This window comes from Sphaeramia orbicularis, chromosome 6, assembly GCF_902148855.1.
Source record: "Sphaeramia orbicularis chromosome 6, fSphaOr1.1, whole genome shotgun sequence".
In the NCBI taxonomy this organism is placed as follows: Eukaryota; Metazoa; Chordata; class Actinopteri; order Kurtiformes; family Apogonidae; genus Sphaeramia; species Sphaeramia orbicularis.
Genome location: NC_043962.1, coordinates 16,557,680 through 16,578,813, shown reverse-complemented (window position 1 = coordinate 16,578,813; position 21,134 = coordinate 16,557,680). Strand labels below are relative to the sequence as shown.

Here is a 21,134-nt window from a genome sequence, read left to right as displayed (position 1 = left end):
ATGTCTTCAGATGGTGGGGGTGAGAAGGACACAGTTGTTTGGAAGCACTGACATGTGGAATTATTTTTATCACCGGAGTACTTCCAGTCTGAAATATCACTTAAAGGCAATACACGCTGTTGATGCCGGCAACCCCCTATATAACTATGCGATTAATCGTGATTAATTGCAGAAATCTGTGCGATTAATTGCGATTAAAATTTTTAATTGCTGCCCAGCACTAGTTTTAACCCTTTCATGCATACTGGTCACTACAGTGGACATCTATTCAAAGCTCTTCTCTTGTATATTTACGGATTTTGTTGTTTTAGTTCCATATCAGCTGACACAGTGGACGCTTATGCATCATCCAATACACTGCAATTCATACTGTTACTTTGCTGTTCTATATAAACCTGATCTGCACTAACCTGTTTGAGTGTTGAAGGGGTGGGATTAAATAAATTATACTTCCTCCCACTCCTTTTCAAATATGCAAATGAAGTCATGTATATGTATAAGCTTTGTTTTTGTTTTTTTGTTTTCTTCCATGACCTCTTACTACCTGTTTTATTTCTGAAGATTAAGATTATTTTGTCTTGTTTAATATTCAAAATAAACTAAACTTAAAAAAAAATCAATTGCTTTTTATTGCTACTAAACTGCAGTTAACTGTTTTGTTTTGTTTTTTTAACAAAAAAGTCTTTTTTTTTTTTTTTGCATATTATCTCCATGAAGTGAGTAATGACTAGTATTAGAGTATGTTAAAATGTGAGAAAACAGCAGATTAGCAGCATTAAAAAGGTTTTATTTCATAGTTTTCACACGATATATCAGTAAATCCATGTTTCTTTGCTTCAAAAATTAAACGCTTGGTGTCAAGCTGACATTTTTTGGAACTCCATGAAAAATAGGTTCATAAGAAAATTTCCAGTCGCATTGTTTTTTCATGCCTAAAGAGGAATAAAAACATTCAGGAAATAAATGTTGATTAAGGTTCTCATAATTCATGCATGAAAGGGTTAAAGTGTTTATTTCATTGTGTTGCTCTTGGTGGTGATGTGGTCAGAAAATAGAGGAAAAAGAATATTGAAAATAGATGGGGTAATTGCATGAAATTAACTTGCCTGTGTCTGTGTCTGGTCCCAGGTGTTCCGGCAAAAAGAGTCCCCGGGGTGCCGGAGCACCTTTAAGAAGGTTCCGGGAGGGACCATTGGGGCAGGAACAGCAGGGGTGTTTTAATTGAATGACCTATTAAAATTATCTTATGGAAATTTTAAAATTGTTCACTGTTAATTTAATAAAGTATATCTTTTTATATGTTGTTAATGGGGTAAATAATGGAACTGTTGGGAAATTTTTATCTTTAAATAGTTAATGGGGGGAGGGTAAACCTACTTAGCATAGGATAGGCTAGGGCAGGGGTGTCAAACTCATTTTCTTTCAGGGGCCACATTCAGCCCAATTTAAGCTGAAGTGGGCCAGAACAGTAAAATAATAGCACGATAAATAATGCCAATAAATAATGACAACTCCAAATTGTTTTAGTGCAAAAAATAACATTCAATTATGCCAATATTGACATTTACAAACAATCCAAACAAAAACTATGTGAATAACCTGAAAAAAATTGAATTTGTTAAGAAATATAAGTACAATTTTGTCAATATTCTGCCTCGACTTATCATTTATACATATGCATTACAGATCAAATTTACAAAAGCACAAAACATTTAGCGACAGGCAGAATATTGTTAAAATAAAATTCCACTTAATTTTCTTTAGACATTTCAGGTTGTTCATATTTGTTCAGGTTATTCACATTTTATTGTTAAAGGATAGTTTGTTAATGTAAACATTTTCATAATTTAATGATTTTTTGCATTAAATCAAAGAGAAAAAATTGCTGTTGTCATTATCTATAGGTTATTATGATATTATTTTTGAGTTTGACACCCTAACTTGCACTTTGCAAATTCATCCTGCGGGCCAGATTGGAACCTTTGGCGGGCCAGTTTTGGCCCCCGGGCTGCATGTTTGACACCTGTGATTTACACAGACGTCGTTCCAGAATAAAGGTGAAATATTCCTGGAACAGAAATGCTGTGTAAAAGGGGCTTATGACAAATACATTGATGCTGCGTTCCAGGCCACCCGTAACTCGTGTTTTTCCAACCTTCTACCGGTGAAAAGGCGCTGGAACGTCAGTCAAATCTGTGACTTCCCACCCGTGAACTCGTACTAGATCGATGTACTCCCAGTTCCGAGTTCCGACGTCACGCAGCAATGGCAGCCCCCATGGATGCGATGTTTATGCAGGTTGTTTATTAAAGCAAGGTATTGCTCAGATATTTTTTATCTGCAAATGTTCTGCATAATCAGCAGCTAATGTAGCATTAGCTAGTTTTCAGTCCAATGAGTGCAAGAACAAATTAATACCAAATATGTATCCAAATATACAAATAAAATAATATAAAAGGTCTACCACTTGGGCGACACAGTGGTGCAGTGGATAGCACTTGTGCCTCACAGCAAGAAGGTCCTGGGTTTGATTCCAGCACCAGTCGACAGGGGATGGGACCTTTCTGTGTGGAGTTTGCATGTTCTCTCCGGGTACTCTGGCTTCCTCCCACCATCCAAAGACATGCATTGATTGGTTAAAGGTGGGGTCTGGGATGTTTTTCTGGAGTATTTTTTATTATATTCCTTAAAATCCCCTTCACACCCGGATTACAACTAATTAATTAAATGCTCTAACACAAAAATGTAAAAAAATCAGTCACCTGTGGAACGGGCAGGACTGAAAAAACACCACCCAATCTTTTTGAGCGCCCACTCAAAATGACTGAACGGTGATGTGTCTATCAAACTCAACTGCCATTTGTCCCTCCCCCCTTCCCCCCTCTGCGCGTACCCCTCTTCGCATTCCCAGAGGCTGGAGCGCTTGTACAGGAAGCGAAGCCAGAGCTTGGCTAAATAATCCATATTAGGATGGAAAGTTCACCTGCAAACTGTTTTGTCACTAACATAAACCACAAGGAAATGTAACATTAGTCACATATGTATAAACTGGGGCTGTTCTGGAAGAGTGGGGGTGTTAGAGGAAACTGAGTGAGATATGTATAGATGCGTGAGCTGGAGGTGTCGGAGCCCGAGGTGTACGGGAGCGAAGCAGGGGACGAAGCCTCAGCCGGTGTCGGAGATGGTTCGGCCAGACCGGACTGGACCGGACCATAGACGACGTCGGAGCCCAAGCAGAGCAGAACCTCAGCTGGCGAATTGTTGCTGTGCAGCGCTCGTGAACCCTCGGGAACAAGCATTTCGCGTCCCACTACTCTGGAGGCGTGGCTTCAGAGGGACGTCTGAAGAAAGGGGTTTGGACTTTTGAACTGAGTATTTTCAAAATGTAGCTTGCTCAAACCATTTTTCTAAGATCTCAGAACCCACCTTTAATCTAAAATTGCCTATACAGGGTGGGGAAGCAAAATTTACAATGAACATTTAGTTGTTTTTTCTCAGCAGACACTACGTCAATTGTTTTGAAACCAAACATATATTGATGTCATAATCATACCTAACACTATTATCCATACCTTTTCAGAAACTTTTGCCCATATGAGTAATCAGGAAAGCAAACGTCAAAGAGTGTGTGATTTGCTGAATGCACTCGTCACACCAAAGGAGATTTCAAAAATAGTTGGAGTGTCCATAAAGACTGTTTATAATGGAAAGAAGAGAATGACTATGAGCAAAACTATTACGAGAAAGTCTGGAAGATACTATTAAAGAAGAATGGGAGAAGTTGTCACCCCAATATTTGAGGAACACTTGCGCAAGTTTCAGGAAGCGTGTGAAGGCAGTTATTGAGAAAGAAGGAGGACACATAGAATAAACACATTTTCTATTATGTCAATTTTCTTGTGGCAAATACATTCTCATGACTTTCAATAAACTAATTGGTCATAAACTGTCTTTCAATCCCTGGCTCAAAATATTGTAAATTTTGCTTCCCCACCCTGTATATGTCAGCCCTTTGATGAACTGGCGAAATGTCCAGGGTGTACCCCGCTTTCACCCATATGTAGCTGGGATAGGCTCCAAGCGACCCCCGTGACTCTAGTGAGAATAAAGCGGGTTCAAAAAATGAATGAAAACGTAGAACAACTTCTCTTGCCTTATGTGCTGTTTTTCCTCCTCTGTTTCCCTCAAATAGGAACAGAACAAACACCTTTTGCGATAGAAATGATTGGAAATGAGCCTAACGTACGGTCCGCCATGCTGGTTTGTTTACATCTACAGTAACTACCACAATTCCTTGCGCTCAGGCAGTTTGGCGTGACTTGCCTGGAACGTTACAAAGTCGTGAGTCGTGGTTTGAAGACTTACGGGCACAAAAACCTGCCAGGAACGCAGCATTAGTACGGATCTGGATGGAAACATGTTCCCGTCCTCTAAGTTTTTGTCTCCGATCACACTCCTCTGCTGTTAAACACATGTAATGACATTATCCCAGTGCAGACAATTTTGGTTTTCTCTGATGTACAATAATACATAACCCTCTAAACCACATATTACAGCCTAAGTGTAGCTCTGTTAGACGCAAGAAGAGGTTGCTATGTGACGCCTGCCTGCCTGCCTGCCTGCCTGCCTGCCTGCCTGCCTGCCTGCCTGCCTGCCTGCCTGCCTGCCTGCCTGCCTGCCTGCCTGCCTGCCTGCCTGCCTGCCTGCCTGCCTGCCTGCCTGCCTGCCTGCCTGCCTGCCTGCCTGCCTGCCTGCCTGCCTGCCTGCCTGCCTGCCTGCCTGCCTGCCTGCCTGCCTGCCTGCCTGCCTGCCTGCCTGCCTGCCTGCCTGCCTGCCTGCCTGCCTGCCTGCCTGCCTGCCTGCCTGCCTGCCTGCCTGCCTGCCTGCCTGCCTGCCTGCCTGCCTGCCTGCCTGCCTGCCTGCCTGCCTGCCTGCCTGCCTGCCTGCCTGCCTGCCTGCCTGCCTGCCTGCCTGCCTGCCTGCCTGCCTGCCTGCCTGCCTGCCTGCCTGCCTGCCTGCCTGCCTGCCTGCCTGCCTGCCTGCCTGCCTGCCTGCCTGCCTGCCTGCCTGCCTGCCTGCCTGCCTGCCTGCCTGCCTGCCTGCCTGCCTGCCTGCCTGCCTGCCTGCCTGCCTGCCTGCCTGCCTGCCTGCCTGCCTGCCTGCCTGCCTGCCTGCCTGCCTGCCTGCCTGCCTGCCTGCCTGCCTGCCTGCCTGCCTGCCTGCCTGCCTGCCTGCCTGCCTGCCTGCCTGCCTGCCTGCCTGCCTGCCTGCCTGCCTGCCTGCCTGCCTGCCTGCCTGCCTGCCTGCTGCCTGCCTGCCTGCCTGCCTGCCTGCCTGCCTGCCTGCCTGCCTGCCTGCCTGCCTGCCTGCCTGCCTGCCTGCCTGCCTGCCTGCCTGCCTGCCTGCCTGCCTGCCTGCCTGCCTGCCTGCCTGCCTGCCTGCCTGCCTGCCTGCCTGCCTGCCTGCCTGCCTGCCTGCCTGCCTGCCTGCCTGCCTGCCTGCCTGCCTGCCTGCCTGCCTGCCTGCCTGCCTGCCTGCCTGCCTGCCTGCCTGCCTGCCTGCCTGCCTGCCTGCCTGCCTGCCTGCCTGCCTGCCTGCCTGCCTGCCTGCCTGCCTGCCTGCCTGCCTGCCTGCCTGCCTGCCTGCCTGCCTGCCTGCCTGCCTGCCTGCCTGCCTGCCTGCCTGCCTGCCTGCCTGCCTGCCTGCCTGCCTGCCTGCCTGCCTGCCTGCCTGCCCTGCCTGCCTGCCTGCCTGCCTGCCTGCCTGCCTGCCTGCCTGCCTGCCTGCCCTGCCTGCCTGCCTGCCTGCCTGCCTGCCTGCCTGCCTGCCTGCCTGCCTGCCTGCCTGCCTGCCTGCCTGCCTGCCTGCCTGCCTGCCTGCCTGCCTGCCTGCCTGCCTGCCTGCCTGCCTGCCTGCCTGCCTGCCTGCCTGCCTGCCTGCCTGCCTGCCTGCCTGCCTGCCTGCCTGCCTGCCTGCCTGCCTGCCTGCCTGCCTGCCTGCCTGCCTGCCTGCTGCCTGCCTGCCTGCCTGCCTGCCTGCCTGCCTGCCTGCCTGCCTGCCTGCCTGCCCTGCCTGCCTGCCTGCCTGCCTGCCTGCCTGCCTGCCTGCTGCCTGCCTGCCTGCCTGCCTGCCTGCCTGCCTGCCTGCCTGCCTGCCTGCCTGCCTGCCTGCCTGCCTGCCTGCCTGCCTGCCTGCCTGCCTGCCTGCCTGCCTGCCTGCCTGCCTGCCTGCCTGCCTGCCTGCCTGCCTGCCTGCCTGCCTGCCTGCCTGCCTGCCTGCCTGCCTGCCTGCCTGCCTGCCTGCCTGCCTGCCTGCCTGCCTGCCTGCCTGCCTGCCTGCCTGCCTGCCTGCTCTCTCTGCCTCTCTCGCTCTCTCTCTCTCTCTCTCTCTCTCTCTCTCTCTCTCTCTCTCTCTCTCTCTCTGTCTCTCTCTCTCTCCTCTCTCTCTCTCTCTCTCTCCTCTCTCTCTCTCTCTCTCTCTCTCTCTCTCTCTCCGTATCACTCCACTCTAATATCCTGGTGTGTGGCTCCACTTAAACACTGAAGCACCATGGGAATTTCTGGCTCCAGATGCTATGGAGCTGCAAGAAAAAGAAAGCAGTAGGAGAACAAAGGAAAACATCGAAGCCACTTGCCGCTCCTTGCTTGCGTGTAGTCTTCAAAAACCACTGTGTAAAAAGTGTGAGTGTGGCCCGGCTATTTGTCGACTGTGTCTTGTCCTAGGCGAAAAAGCACAAAAGTAAGTGAGAATGACAGTTAGAGCAGGAGCACACGAGTCCAGAAAACTGAGAAAGAAGACAGAAGGAGAAATAGTGCGAGAAGTGGATTGGCAAAGACCGGAGAGGGAAAAATTGGTATGCAGGGCTTAACTTTGGCACATTAGCATTCAGTGACTAGTCACTCTCCACTATGTGTTCACTCTGCTATAAATCAAACAGCATGTTTACAGCAGAGGAGTGAACTGCAGAGGAGTGGGGTGGGGTGGGGGTGGGTTATTGCTGATGCAAGACACACCATGAGGCCAGACTGTGAACTAAACATTTGATTTGGATTTGATGTGCAGTGCCTACAGACTGACAGGCCACTCTATGCTAACAACATTCAGAAGAACATCTTGATAAGATCGATGGAACTGATAGGTTCACTGGTGTCTGACAGACAACGCAACTTCCTCTGCAGAGAAAGTCTGTCCCTAATTCAAGGCAATGCAATTAGTGATTTCCTCCAGTTCCTATGAGCAAAACCTTTAGTGATACAATCATTTCAGATAGTATCTATGTCTACTCCAAAGAAATATCCACTCGTTAAGACAAGGTTTAACCCATGAAGATCCAGTGCTACTATTGTGGAAGTTCCAAAATATGGGGTTCTCTTTAGTTCTTTTAAAAACATTTTGTCAAAACGTTTTCATCCATCCATCCATCCATCCATTTTGATCAGTTGGGGCCAGGGTTATGTAAGTGTTTGATCCCTGATCCCAGTAGAAGATGGACCTCCCAGTTTTGATATCAAATGACATGAGGTGATTGATTGAATCTGTTTAAGGAACCTGTTGGGACACATCCAAAGGACACATCCAAACAGTTCCAGGAACCTTTGCAGATGTTCCATTTGCATGTTGGTGGGCGGAGTCAGATGGTTCCTCTTATAAATAGGTGTGTTTCATCTGCTTTGGTGTCTCACTGTTCTCCAGAAGGACTTCCTGACGAACCAACTGACAAAACACACCTTCACCAGGTGAGAACACCAGTACTTCACTGACTTTTACAGGATTATTGAGGGCATGTCCATGTTTTTAACCCTGTGTTTTACTGTGTTGTTTCAAACAGGCTATAGACATGGATCAGATGGAAGTGGCTGCCCTGGGTCAACCTTTCACCCTCGGGATGCTTTATGATGTGAGGACGGATAAGGTCATCCCAGGTCAGTCTGACCATGTACCCTTTAACCCCTGAGTACTGACTGCAGGTCTGCACCTCTACCTGCAGTCAGTACTCAGGGAATACAGGGTTTAATATGTGAACCTTTACCCTAAAGCACAGTTGTCAAACATGTGGCCCGGGGGCCAAATTCGGCCCGCCAAAGGGTCCAGTCCGGCCCCTGGGATGAATTTGTGAAATGCAAAAATTACACTGAAGATATTAACAATCAAGTGTGTTAAAATCATTTTAGGTCATTTCAATCTAAAAATAATGAGACCAGTAAAATACTATCGAAATAAACTGTAAATTATGAAAACTGCAAATTTTTCTTTTTGTTTGTGTAAAAAAAAGTCAAATTACACAAAAATGTGTACGTTTACAGACTAGCCTTTAACAGAAAATGTGAATATCTGAATGTCTTAAGAGAAGTATGTGTAATTTTAATCATTTTCTCCCTGTTATTAAATGTTTTGTTTATTTGTAGATCCACTGTGATCTCTAAGTTGTGATTAACATGTATAAATGATAAACGGCGTAATAAAAATAAATGATAAAAGGCGTAATATTGTTAACCTTGCACTTAATTTACTGAAGAATTTTCAGGTTGTTCATATTTCTTCATGTTATGTTCAAGTACAATTCATAGATGTAAACGTTTTCATTACGGAATTTTCTTTTTTCACTCAAAAGTTCTTATCCTATTATTTATATTATTTGACTGGTCCGGCCCACTTTATATCATATTAGGCTGAATGTGGCCCCTGAACTAAAATGAGTTTGACACCCCTGCCCTAAAGGGTTAATCCTTTAATCCCTGAGTACTGGTTCAAAACAGGTGGAATAACAGAAAAAGACAAAGAGAGGAACTGAAGTTTGACAGTTTTGGACTACATAAGGCACTAGAATGGACATCAATAAGAGATTTAGGATGTTGAACATCAACTGTGAACTGGAACACACGGAACAACAACAAGAATTTGAATTTGGTCCCAGTAGTTTTAGTTTTAATCTCTTTTTTTCAAAGTCAGTCCAGGTGCTTTTTGACACTGTTTAACTCCCTAAAGCCGTTCCACTGAGGAAGAAAAAGAGTAAAATAGACAACAGAAAGAACAAAAACAGCCGAAGTGATCAATAAAATGAACAAAAATAAATAATTGGCCCAGAAAAAAAAGTAACATGAGCCACGTAAGCGACAAACCGAACAAAATTCAATAAAAAGATTATAAAATATATATTTTTTTAAATGTAGAAAAATTAACAAAATAAGCAACTAAATTAACAAAAGCAGCAATATATTTACAAAATAATAAATTCGATTAAAAAAAAAAAAAAATGCAGAAAATTAACTAAAATGGAGTAAAAAGAAAATTAACTAGTTGAATTTGATCCCAGTAGTTTTAGTTCCATGTTCAAAAAAAAAAAAAAAAAAAGAATAAAATAAGCAACAAAATGAACAAAAACAGCCAAAGTGATCAATAAAATTAACAAAAATGAATCATTAACCAAAACATGAACAAAATAAGACAAAATAACAAATAACATGTAGAAAAATAAACAAAATAAGCAACTAAATAAACAAAAATTAATAAAACATGTGTGAAATATTAAGTAACATGACAAATATGCTAAAAAAATTACATAAAATAAAGAGAATAAAAGAAAATAAAATAAGCACCTCGGATTTGAATTTAATCCCAGTGTTTTAGTTTTGGCTTTTTTATTATAAATCAGTCCAGCTGCATTTCAACACTGTTTAACTCCATACAGCAGTCAAAAAAAAAAAAAAAAAAAAAAAAAAAAAAAAAAAAGTAGTAAAATAAGCAACAAAATGAACAAAAACAGCCAAAGTGACCAATAAAATGAACAAAAATGAATAATAAAACAACAAAATAAGTAACATGAACAAACTAAGACAAAATAAAAAACAAATATAGAAAAATAAACAAGCAACTAAATTAACAATAGTAAACAAAATATTTACATAACAATAAATTAGATGAACTACAATGAAGTAAAAATAAAATAAAATAAGCAACTAGTATTTGAATTTGGTCAGAGTAGTTTTAGTTTTGGCTCTTTTTTTCTAAATCAGACCAGCTGCTTTTCGACACCTGTTTAAATCCATAAAATGAAAAAAAAAAAAGAAAAAGAAGAAGAATGATAAACTAACAATTAATAAGTAACAAAATAAGCCACAAACTAAACAAAATTGAAGAAAAAATAAACTAAATGTAGTAAAATAAACAAAATAAGCAACTAAATTAAATGAAATGAATAAAATATGTATAAAATAATAAGTAACATGACGAATATGCAAATAATTAACTAAAATAAAGAAAAAAAAGAGAATAAATAAGCAACTAGTATTGTAATATGGTCCCAGTAGTTTTAGTTTTGGTTCTTTTTTTCTAAATCAGTCCAGCTGATTTTTTGACACCTGTTTAACTCCATACAAAAGTTCCACGGTCAAAACTCTGTAAAAAAAAAAAAAAAGTATAAAAAAAAAAAAAAAAAGTACAAAAAAAAAAAAAAAAGGAAAATCACCACAACACTGGAAACAACAGGAAAAACAAAACAAAACAAAAAAAAAACACAAGGAAACAGTAAAAAAAATAAAAAATAAAAAAATTATATTGAGTTGGTCTAACTTACTGCTCAGTGTTTAACCCCCCTTTCCACAGGGGGTGGGGCTTGAGCTGAGCATGCTCAGATTTCTATGGAAAGAACAAGGTCTATTCTATCAGTACAATTGGAAATCTTTCATTTGTGAATGCAGATAGTGTAAATAATATTTTGAGGAAAAAGCTCCGTTTTTTGATTAAAGTAGTAAATGTATGTAAATGAACCTGGATATTTTCTGAGATCGTAGTGGGAGAAGAAAACCACAGCAGGTTGAAGTTGGACATGTACTGAGACATTGTGCCTTCTGTTTCCTTCAGGACTGACGCTGTGGGACAAACAATCTCTTCAAGACTTCACGACTGTCAAATCCCAGAACAGCAGCAGCTATCACGTCCTGACCTCTGACACCATCGACTCTAAATCTTCTCTCCTGGATGTTCAAGCCGGTCTGAAGGCCAGTTTCATGAGTGGTTTGATCCAAGTTGAAGGTTCTGCCAAATTTCTGAATGACCACAAACAATTCAAGAACCAGAGCTGAGTTACCCTTCAGTACCACGCCACCACCCACTTCGAGCAGCTGTCCATGACCCGCGCTGAAGCCATGAGCAAACTGCAAGATGGATCCATCGAAAAAAGTCCCGCGACTCATGTGGTCACCGGCATCCTGTACGGCACCAACGCCTTCTTTGTGTTCGACAGCCAAAACGTAAACACCAGCAGCCTTCAGGAAGTCGAGGGCGGCATGAAAGCAATGGTGAACAAGATCCCATCCTTCAGTATTGAAGGACACATCAATTTGAGCCTGACTGAAAATGAACAAGCTCTGACCAAAAACATGACCTGCAAGTTCTACGGCGACTTCATTCTTGAGACCAACCCTGCAACCTTTGAAGATGCAGTGAAGACCTATGTAGAGCTGCCCAAGTTGTTGAAAGCCAGCGGGTACAACTCTGTCCCCCTGAAGGTCTGGCTGATGCCACTGGACAAGTTCAACCTAAAAGCTGTTGAGCTGAAGGGTGAGATCAGCTCCGGACTCCTGTGGAAAGCCGAAAACACTCTAGAGCAGTGGTTCTTAACCTGGGTTTGATCGAACCCTAGGGGTTCGGTGAGTCAGTCTCAGGGGTTCAGCGGAGGTCAAGACACACACTCGACTCATTAGTTGGGTGTGTGTGTCGGGCTAGGTCCGTGTATGTAAACAAACGGCTTCGGAGACTCTTTCTCTGATTGACATCCAATATATGCGGTGTATTGTTGTTGCTTACAGCACTACAACACATCCGGAAGTGTTTATAATCTCTTCCACTCGTCTGACGATTAATTATTTGAGTATTTTCCACATCGTTGTTATGACTTTTGCTACTTCCTGTTAACCACAGAGGCAGCCATGTGTAGCGTTTGTTTACATTTTTCGGTCACCGCACTGGTCAGTTACAATCATGTGACAACCGACGCACCGTCGCGGATGGAGAAATCGTATTACGCTAAAGCCGAGCTAGTTCCATAATAAAACAACGATCACAAAAATACTGAAGGAGTATAACGAGAACTTTTTTTTTGATACACTACATGCAAATATCTTTTTTTTATGTCAAAATTGCGTGGTTCGGAAAGTTTGGAGCGAGATGAAATGAAAACCGGGTTGACCCGACGGCCTACACATACATATACACAACAGCAGAAGTCACACTGATTTGCAGTAAATAGTCATTATTATTGTAGCCTGATGGAAATTAGGTGATGGGTGTGTGTTAAAATGTTAAAAATGATAGATAGCATAAATACAATAAGTTCATTATTGGAATACATAAGGTTAAAAATTAAAACCATTTCAGTGTGGTTGTACTAAAAAAGATCATGTCTTTGTGAAAAGGTATGTCATTTGTTGTAAGTTCATGCACTGTATTGGTTTTGTTCTTTGAGCACAGTGATGTAAATGCACGGTTCATTTTGTGCACCAGTAAAACATATGCCGGTGTCTTGAATTTGAAAAAAATCGTATTGTATTTTTTAATAAAGAAGGGTTCGGTGAATGCGCATATGAAACTGGTGGGGTTCAGTACCGCCAACAAGGTTAAGAACCACTGCTCTAGAGAGTCTGAAGGAAATCAGAATGAGGTGCAACGACTCAATGGTGGACAGAGTGGTCGGGAAACTCCCTCAACTTAAGAAAAATTTGAGTAGTTTCCAAAAACTATGCTGTGACTACACCATGAGCTTTCAAGGCACCATGGAGAAGAAGTTTCCCACCATCCGAGAAGGTCTAGAAGACGCTACCGCTGTGGAAAAACTCTTGGACAACAGAGAAAAGTCCCCATTCAGCGACGAAAACTTAAGGAAGTGGTTGGAAAATATAGAGAACGAAGTCACTGTCATTCAGTCGTGCATGGATATCATCGACGGACCCAACGTGAAGATCACCGCCAGTCACCTGGAGTTGGAACGAGAGGTCGTGGCTGCAGATGTGGACCACGCCCTGTGCTTCGTCTTCACCTCAGTCCAACAAGACGACCCCTACCTCCACACCATGGCCGACAACCTGAAATGGCACGATGCGGATCCGGCCGAAGCCGATCCGCTGTCACAGAACCAGTGGTACTGGTCCCAGGACGTGAGGAGCGCAATCAGGACAAAAGCCAAAGAGTTCAGAGATCTGGCGAAACAGCTGCGATCCACCAGCAGAGTCAAGTTCCTGATCATCATCGTAGAGAACCCCAAATACAAAGGAGCCACCGTCTACCACTTCAAAGAAGGAAACCTGGTCAACGAGGACTTCACCAGACCGGATATGCCCAAGGTCACAACAATCACCGACAGAAATGACTTCATCTGGTGTAAGTGACAGACGACTGAACGATGAATAAGAACCACGTGAATGAGTTTACAATTTCCATAAAAATCCAAGTCAGATCATTATGACAATCAGATGTGGTGCATTTACAGGCACTTCAGAAAGAGGATAATCCATAAACCCTGGTTTAGACTTCTTGGTAGTTCTTCTCAGTTCAAGTGGACTACTGTAGGTCTTTTGAAAACGTTTCGTCAAAACATTTTTAAAAGAGCTAAATTAGTCCAGTTGAACTGAGAAGAATGATGACCTGGACAAACGAGAACCTACAGACACCTGGTTTAGACGATTCAGTCTGTTACTGGCTTTAATATAATCAGATTACTGCTGTTATCTGATTATAAAGATCAGATTAGACTGTTTAAATGATCAATAATAATCCGATAATACCACAAATCAGAATTTGTGCATAAGTAGTGACGTAGAATCAAACTTCCTGTTATTGTCTTTAGCTCATCGTGTTCATTTTTGTTCATTTTATTCATTATTTTATTTTAAAAAATTGTTCCGTTTTGCTCATTTTATTCACTATTTTATAAAAAAAAAAATTGTTCAGTTTTGCTCATTTTATTCATAACTTTATAAAATTTTTCTTTGGTTTTGTTAATTATTTCATTACTTTATTCCATTTTTGTTCAGTTTTGTTGATTTTATTAATTTTTTGTTCAGTTTTGCTCATTTTATTCACTATTCTATAAAAGTTTTGTTCAGTTTTGTTCATTTTATTCATTGTTTTATTAAATATTTTCAGGTTTTTTTTTTTTTCATTATTTTGTTCAATTTTTGATCAGTTTTGCTCATTTTATTCATTACTTTATTCAATTTTTCTTTGGTTTTCATTATTTCATTACTTTATTCACCTTTCATTTAGTTTTGCTCATTTTATTCATTATTTCATTCCATTTTTGTTGTTTTTTTTGTTCCTTTTGTCATTATTTTTCTCGAATTTGTTCAGTTTTGTGGATGTAAACAGGGTCAGGGTGCTGTTGGGGGTCAGAGGTCACAGTTGTGGACACTGATAACAGGTTGTGTTGTTGTTTCTCCAACAGATTTCTGTGATCTCACCCTGGACCTGAACACGGCTCATCAAAAACTCCGTCTGTTCGATGGGAACAAGACGGCGACGTGTGGAGGCGAGAATTCGTATCCTCAACATCCCGACAGGTTTACAGGACCCAAACAGGTCATGTGCAGGGAGGGGCTTAGCGGGCGCCATTACTGGGAGGTGGAGTGGAGCAACGGCAGTAGTGACGATGTCGGCGTCGGTGTGACGTATAACAGCCTGAGCAGAAGTGACGGCTCCCTCGGCTTCGATCCCAAGTCCTCGTACTTCGGCAGCAGGTTTGGGTCGTACTTCCGCACTCACATTGAAGAGCAGCGCGTGTTCGTTCCTTCTGGTGACCTCAGTCGCATCGGTGTGTTCCTGGACTGGCCTGCGGGGACGCTGTCCTTCTACAAAGCAGTCCTCAACACCCTCACCCACCTCCACACCTTCTACGACACCTTCACTGAGCCTGTGTTCACTGGCTTCTGGAACAGCACAGACTCCACCTACGTCACCCTCTGCCCTTTTAACTAAACATACACTTTCATTTGGTGTTTTTCGCTCCAGAAAAGCATCACAGAAGTGGGCGTGGTTAAAACGGCTAGAGTTTAGACCGGCGCTGATTCAGATTTAGATGATTTTTAGCTGATCTGATGATAGGACATGAGCTGTTGTAGAGGCAACGCCTTTGTCATCTTCTTTGGTGGCGTATTCCTCACCATCTTCCTCACCATCTTCTTTACCGTCTTCCTCACCGTCTTCACCGTCTTCCTCACCGTCTTCACCATCTTCCTCACCGTCTTCCTCACCGTCTTCCTCACCGTCTTCACCGTCTTCACCATCTTCCTCACCGTCTTCACTACCATCTTCCTCACTGTCTTCCTCACTGTCTTCACCGTCTTCCTCACCGTCTTCACCGTCTTCCTCACCGTCTTCACCGTCTTCCTCACCGTCTTCACCGTCTTCCTCACCGTCTTCCTCACCGTCTTCCGTACTGTCTTCACCGTCTTCCTCACTGTCTTCCTTACCGTCTTCCTTACCGTCTTCGTCACCGTCTTCGTCACCGTCTTCCTCACCGTCTTCCTCACCGTCTTCCTCACCGTCTTCCTCACCGTCTTCCTCACCGTCTTCCTCACCGTCTTCCTCACCGTCTTCCTTACCCTCTTCCTTACCCTCTTTGTCACCGTCTTCCTCACCGTCTTCCTCACCGTCTTCCTCACCGTCTTCCTCACCGTCTTCCTCACCGTCTTCCTCACCGTCTTCCTCACCATCTTCCTCACCAACTTCCTCACCAACTTCCTCACCGTCTTCCTTACCCTCTTTGTCACCGTCTTCGTCACCATCTTCCTCACCAACTTCATAACCGTCTTCCTCACCGTCTTCCTTACCCTCTTTGTCACCGTCTTCCTCACTATCTTCCTTCCCATCTTTGTCACCGACTCATCACCGTCTTCATAACCGTCTTTCTCACCATCTTCATAACTTTTGTTAAAAAATATACTGACAGCGTTTACCCAATTAACTATTTACATTTATGCTTGCAGAATTATTACTTACACATTTACACATTTAAATATTCTCATTTGCAGTGTACAAGCCGCTAAGATAATGTGTTGAATCTGCCTTTCCAAAAATCACTTACATTTACCAATATAAGTACTGCTAGCTCCTGATTGGTTAGTTCAGTCATGTGATGCAGTAGGTGCCGTGTGTGAAAAGTAAAGCACTGTTCAAGAAGAAATCCATCTTGTCCTGCTGTCTCATTTTATAAAGAATTAACCATTAACCACTAACAAACCCTCATGTTACAAGTAAATGTTTTTGGTTGTTTGGGTTTTTATGGGTTAAAAACACGGAAAGTTACTGTTTTTCCTGCCAAAACTTTCCTTACTATCTGATTGGGTAAATGATTGTATAGCATGTGATTTAATACTTAAAAGTAAAGTAAGTCTGTTGTGGCTGTTTTCAATTACTGGCTGATAAGAGCCTTTCCTCAGGATTGTGTGGGTGTGAGCTGACCCTGCTTGATTAACAGCTCCTTGGCTCTGCTGTTACACCTCTTAAAAGTACAGTCACACCTGATTTCTCAGCCCGTTCATGTGTATGTGGATCGGCTCGGCTACACCACTTACGGCCTCACACACATCACACACAGCTCAGTCGGACTGAACTGTGACATACAAAGTCATGAGGCTGTCCAATGTCTGGGCCGTTTGTGGGAGCGCTGGGACAGACCTCTCATTCAGGAAATACTGGTTGTTTATATTCCTTTTTATTACCGCGCAGTGTACGGAGAAGAAAGGATGTTTTTTGGCCGCAGTAAGTGTAAGGTTAAAAACAGAGGTTAAAGCCAGTTAAACATATCAGTGTAAAAGTTACAGCTGTGTACCATGGATAAACACATGCAGATGCTTGGATATTTTCAGGATAAAATGCAGCATAAGATTGGATTAGTGTTTTTATATTCACATAGATGTTAAAGGGGCCATATTTTGCTAAACCCACTTTTATTAGTCTTTGGTACATTTATTTGTGTATCTGGACCCTAATAGTTCCAAAAGTTTGAATTTGAACCCTTCAGGTGCTGCAAAGCTGTCTTTATATTCATTTAGGCAAAAACCGAGTGGATTTCTACAACCTGTTTTAATTCCTGCTTAACCCTTTAACACCAAACATATCACACTTGATACATGAGTTTTGAAGCCCTCTACATGATCAGTATGATATTTGTTTCCTTGAAAAACCTGATGTATACAATTAGATACATGCAATACATGGATAATCCACCAGAGGGAGGAATTTGTTGACCAGAGGCCTTTCCAGTGACACTACATGATTGTAATAAATGAGGAAGGAGGCAGAACTTTGACAATTTTGAAAAGGAATTACCAATTTGTTAGACATATTTGTGTAATATTATGTTTTTGTTTGTTCAAAATCAGGGGTGCAACCCACCCTGGTTTTCCACTTTTTGAACTTTTACCCTCTGGCAGATGTTTCCGGACACTAAAGGCCAGCACAAACCGTCTAAAAAACAGTTTTTATCCCAGCGCCATAATTACACTGAACACTGCTGGACATTAATTAATTGCGTGGAATGCTGAATGTTGTCCGGAGTATATGGTGATGTTTTATGTGTCTTTTATACTTCTAGTAACACTTTTTTATGCTGGTTTGTTTTTTTTTTTTTTTTTTTTTTAGATATTTATGTTGTCAGGGTTTTTCTTTTATATTTTAGCTTTTATACTCTTTTTTAATATGTCATTTATACTTTTTATGACACCTAGGACGATTGCACTTTTTAAATTTCATTGTATAATGAAAATAAAGACATTCTATTCTATTCTAAAAATAATAATATTTGAGCATTGAGACTTGATGTATCAAACATTGTTCAGACTTTTCAAGAATTTTAGCCCTCCGAAAAGGCTGGACAGGCAGCACACAATGTTACAGCTCGTGTTTATCCTTTTCTTGCTTAATTTATTTTGTTCATCACAGGATTTATCACAGGTCATAAACCTTTAAATAAAAACAAACACATAGAAATTCATAATTACAATGCACTCTTCACACATAAAACACAACAACAAGCAAACAAAGTCATCTCTCACATGACAACCAGACTTAAAAGACAAAACACATTAGACTAACTACAGTGACTGTACTGACTTAGATGTGTCCTTGGAGCATGCGCAAAGCGCACCCCAGCGCCACCGTAGCCTTTTTATGAATGGGAGCCCATGGGCTAATAACTACACATGCTGACCACAACGTAAACAAACCCAAAATGCGCTGCAGCACGACATTGTTACAGATTAAGAATTAAACGTTGTCGCTTACTACGGCGTTTACTATGGCAGTCCCCAGGATCATTAACTTAAAGAATATTTAAGGCAACGTAAGATACGATTAGCATTGATAATTAGCACTCACGCCACAGCCGAACTTCCGCATTCCCGCAACTCATAGTTAAACAACACAAACATTCTTCCACTGTAAAGTAACGCTAACTTAGCATGACAAATGATAACATACACAAGCATCTATTAATGATTAAACACCGTTAGCAGTCTACATTAGCTGATAGCGTTTGTTACATACCAATGGGCTGTGTGCTTCTGCCGATGGTGAACAGATCAATGAATGGATTGATTAGAATAGGCCACAGCCGCCATATATAACCTCAGGCAACCCTGCCTGCTCATAAATATAAATTGCCAGACTTATTTAACCGTAATATAAACATTACTATTATTAACAAAATTAGACAAAAATATGTAAACATATAAAGAAATTTAAAGAAACCAAACAATTATCATTTTCAACAGTGAAATTATTTAAACCCATTTACTCAGTCTTAACAGCTTTGTCATTTCACCCAGAAGTCTTAACAAACATGATACAAAATTGAAACTCATACATGGAAATTTATTTTTAAAAAAACATTTTTTTTGGTTGTTCAGAAGGATCAATAAAGGCTCCAGTTTCAAAGAACTGGAATTTTCTGTCAATGATTTAATGGTTCAGGCTTTACAGGGTTAATTTGTTACGTCTATATCAAGTTACGTCACGACATTTGCACATATTAGGTCAAGACTTCCAACGAACATTTCTCTGAGTACAACATAATTGTTTGTCAGCAGCAGCAGTTGTAGTAAAAACTGAAAATATGCCCAAACTTCGAGCCAGTTACCTAAAATATTAAGTTTGAACTGGACAGAGCAGCACAGTCAATAACCCGGAGGGGGTGGGGCATGAATTAGCTCATTTGCATTTAAAGGGCCAGCGCTCAAAACGACTGGTGCCATTACTCAGAAATAGGGTTGAAGATGGACCTGAGGAGTTGAATTAATGAAGAATTCAGACCCAAGCATTGCATTTACAGTTCATGTAGACCACAGGGAAATGTTTAAAATGCATAATTCCATTTTAAAAAAGCAAAATATCACTCCTTTAACGATCAATGTGGGGTAAAAAAAAAACAAAAACAAAAACAAAACAAAGCTTTTGTCTAATTACTGATTTTCCAGTCATGTGCCAGTATGTTTAATTGAGTATTAAAATGTAAAAAAAAAATGGTTAAATGTATGTATAGATATAAAAATCAAACCTTTGCTACATAGGTTTATTCTTTAATGGGCTTGATTTTTAAATCCATATGTACATTTCATTATTTAATTACATTTTAATATTCAATTAGTGTTTTTATATTCACATATTTAATGATCTGTCTATTACCTTTAACCCATAAAGACCCAGTGCTACTTATGTGGCAGTTCCAAAATACTTGTTCCTCTATATTTACATGTGGTGTTGTACTTTGAAGGTTATTGTTCTTTCACATAGTGAGAATATCAGCGCTACCATTTGGGGACTGAAACTGTCACCTCTATTCCAACAGCGTAGATCTTAAGAACCCCACTAAGCTCAGCCTGACTTGAACCTTAGTGGGGGTTTATTCAGTTACAGTGACTTTAACCACCTGGGTTCATATGAAGATTTAAAGCAAACAGTTTTTCGTGGAGGACATTTTGACATTTCACAGCTGAAGAAGCATAGACAAAATACTAAAAAAAATGATAGTTAAATTCCGTTTAGCTGCTTTGGTTTCAGGGTCCTGGATATGTTCATGTTGGCACGCTGTCACACTCACTGCTTCCTGGTGTGTTTGAATAGAACAGAGACGTAAGTAACGTTATAAGTAACATCTGCGCTTTTCCTATACCCACAAGTCAAAATGTCTACCATGAAAAAAGATGGATGTCTTAAAGGAGTGATGTTTTGCTTTTTTAAATGGAATTATGCATTTTTAAACATTTTCCTATGGTCTACATAAACTGTACAGGGTGGGGAAGCAAAATTTACAATGAACATTTAGTTGTTTTTCTCAGCAGGCACTACGTCAATTGTTTTGAAACCAAACATATATTGATGTCATAATCATACCTAACACTATTATCCATACCTTTTCAGAAACTTTTGCCCACATGAGTAATCAGGAAAGCAAACGTCAAAGAGTGTGTGATTTGCTGAATGCACTCGTCACACCAAAGGAGATTTCAAAAATAGTTGGAGTGTCCATAAAGACTGTTTATAATGGAAAGAAGAGAATGACTATGAGCAAAACTATTACGAGAAAGTCTGGAAGATACTATTAAAGAAGAATGGGAGAAGTTGTCACCCCAATATTTGAGGAACACTTGCGCAAGTTTCAGGAAGCGTGTGAAGGCAGTTATTGAGAAAGAAGGAGGACACATAGAATAAAAACATTTTCTATTATGTCAATTTTCTTGTGGCAAATAAATTCTCATGACTTTCAATAAACTAATTGGTCATACACTGTCTTTCAATCCCTGCCTCAAAATATTGTACATTTTACTTCCCCACCCTGTAAATGCTATGGTTGTGTCTGAATTCTTCATTAATTAATTCAGGTCAATTCAACTTTATTTATAGAGCACATTTCATGCGCAAGGCAGACTCAATGTGCTTCACAACAGGTATATAACATTCATTCATTTTCTGAACCTGCTTTGTCCTCACTAGGGTCATGGGGGTCACTGGAACCTATTCCAGCTACTTATAGGTGAAGGCGGGGTTCACCCTGGACATGTCACCAGTTCATCACAGGGCTGAACATATAGAGACAAACAATCACTCTCACATTCACACCTATGGGCAATTTAGATTAACCAATT

The 21,134-nt window shown here is 41.6% G+C and overlaps 1 pseudogene; it reads left to right on the top strand.

Moving 5' to 3' along the window:
• The first annotated feature begins 3,105 nt into the window (after nucleotides 1–3,105).
• On the top strand, nucleotides 3,106–14,967 carry LOC115421016 (neoverrucotoxin subunit alpha-like; annotated as a pseudogene).
• The last annotated feature ends 6,167 nt before the right edge of the window (nucleotides 14,968–21,134 follow it).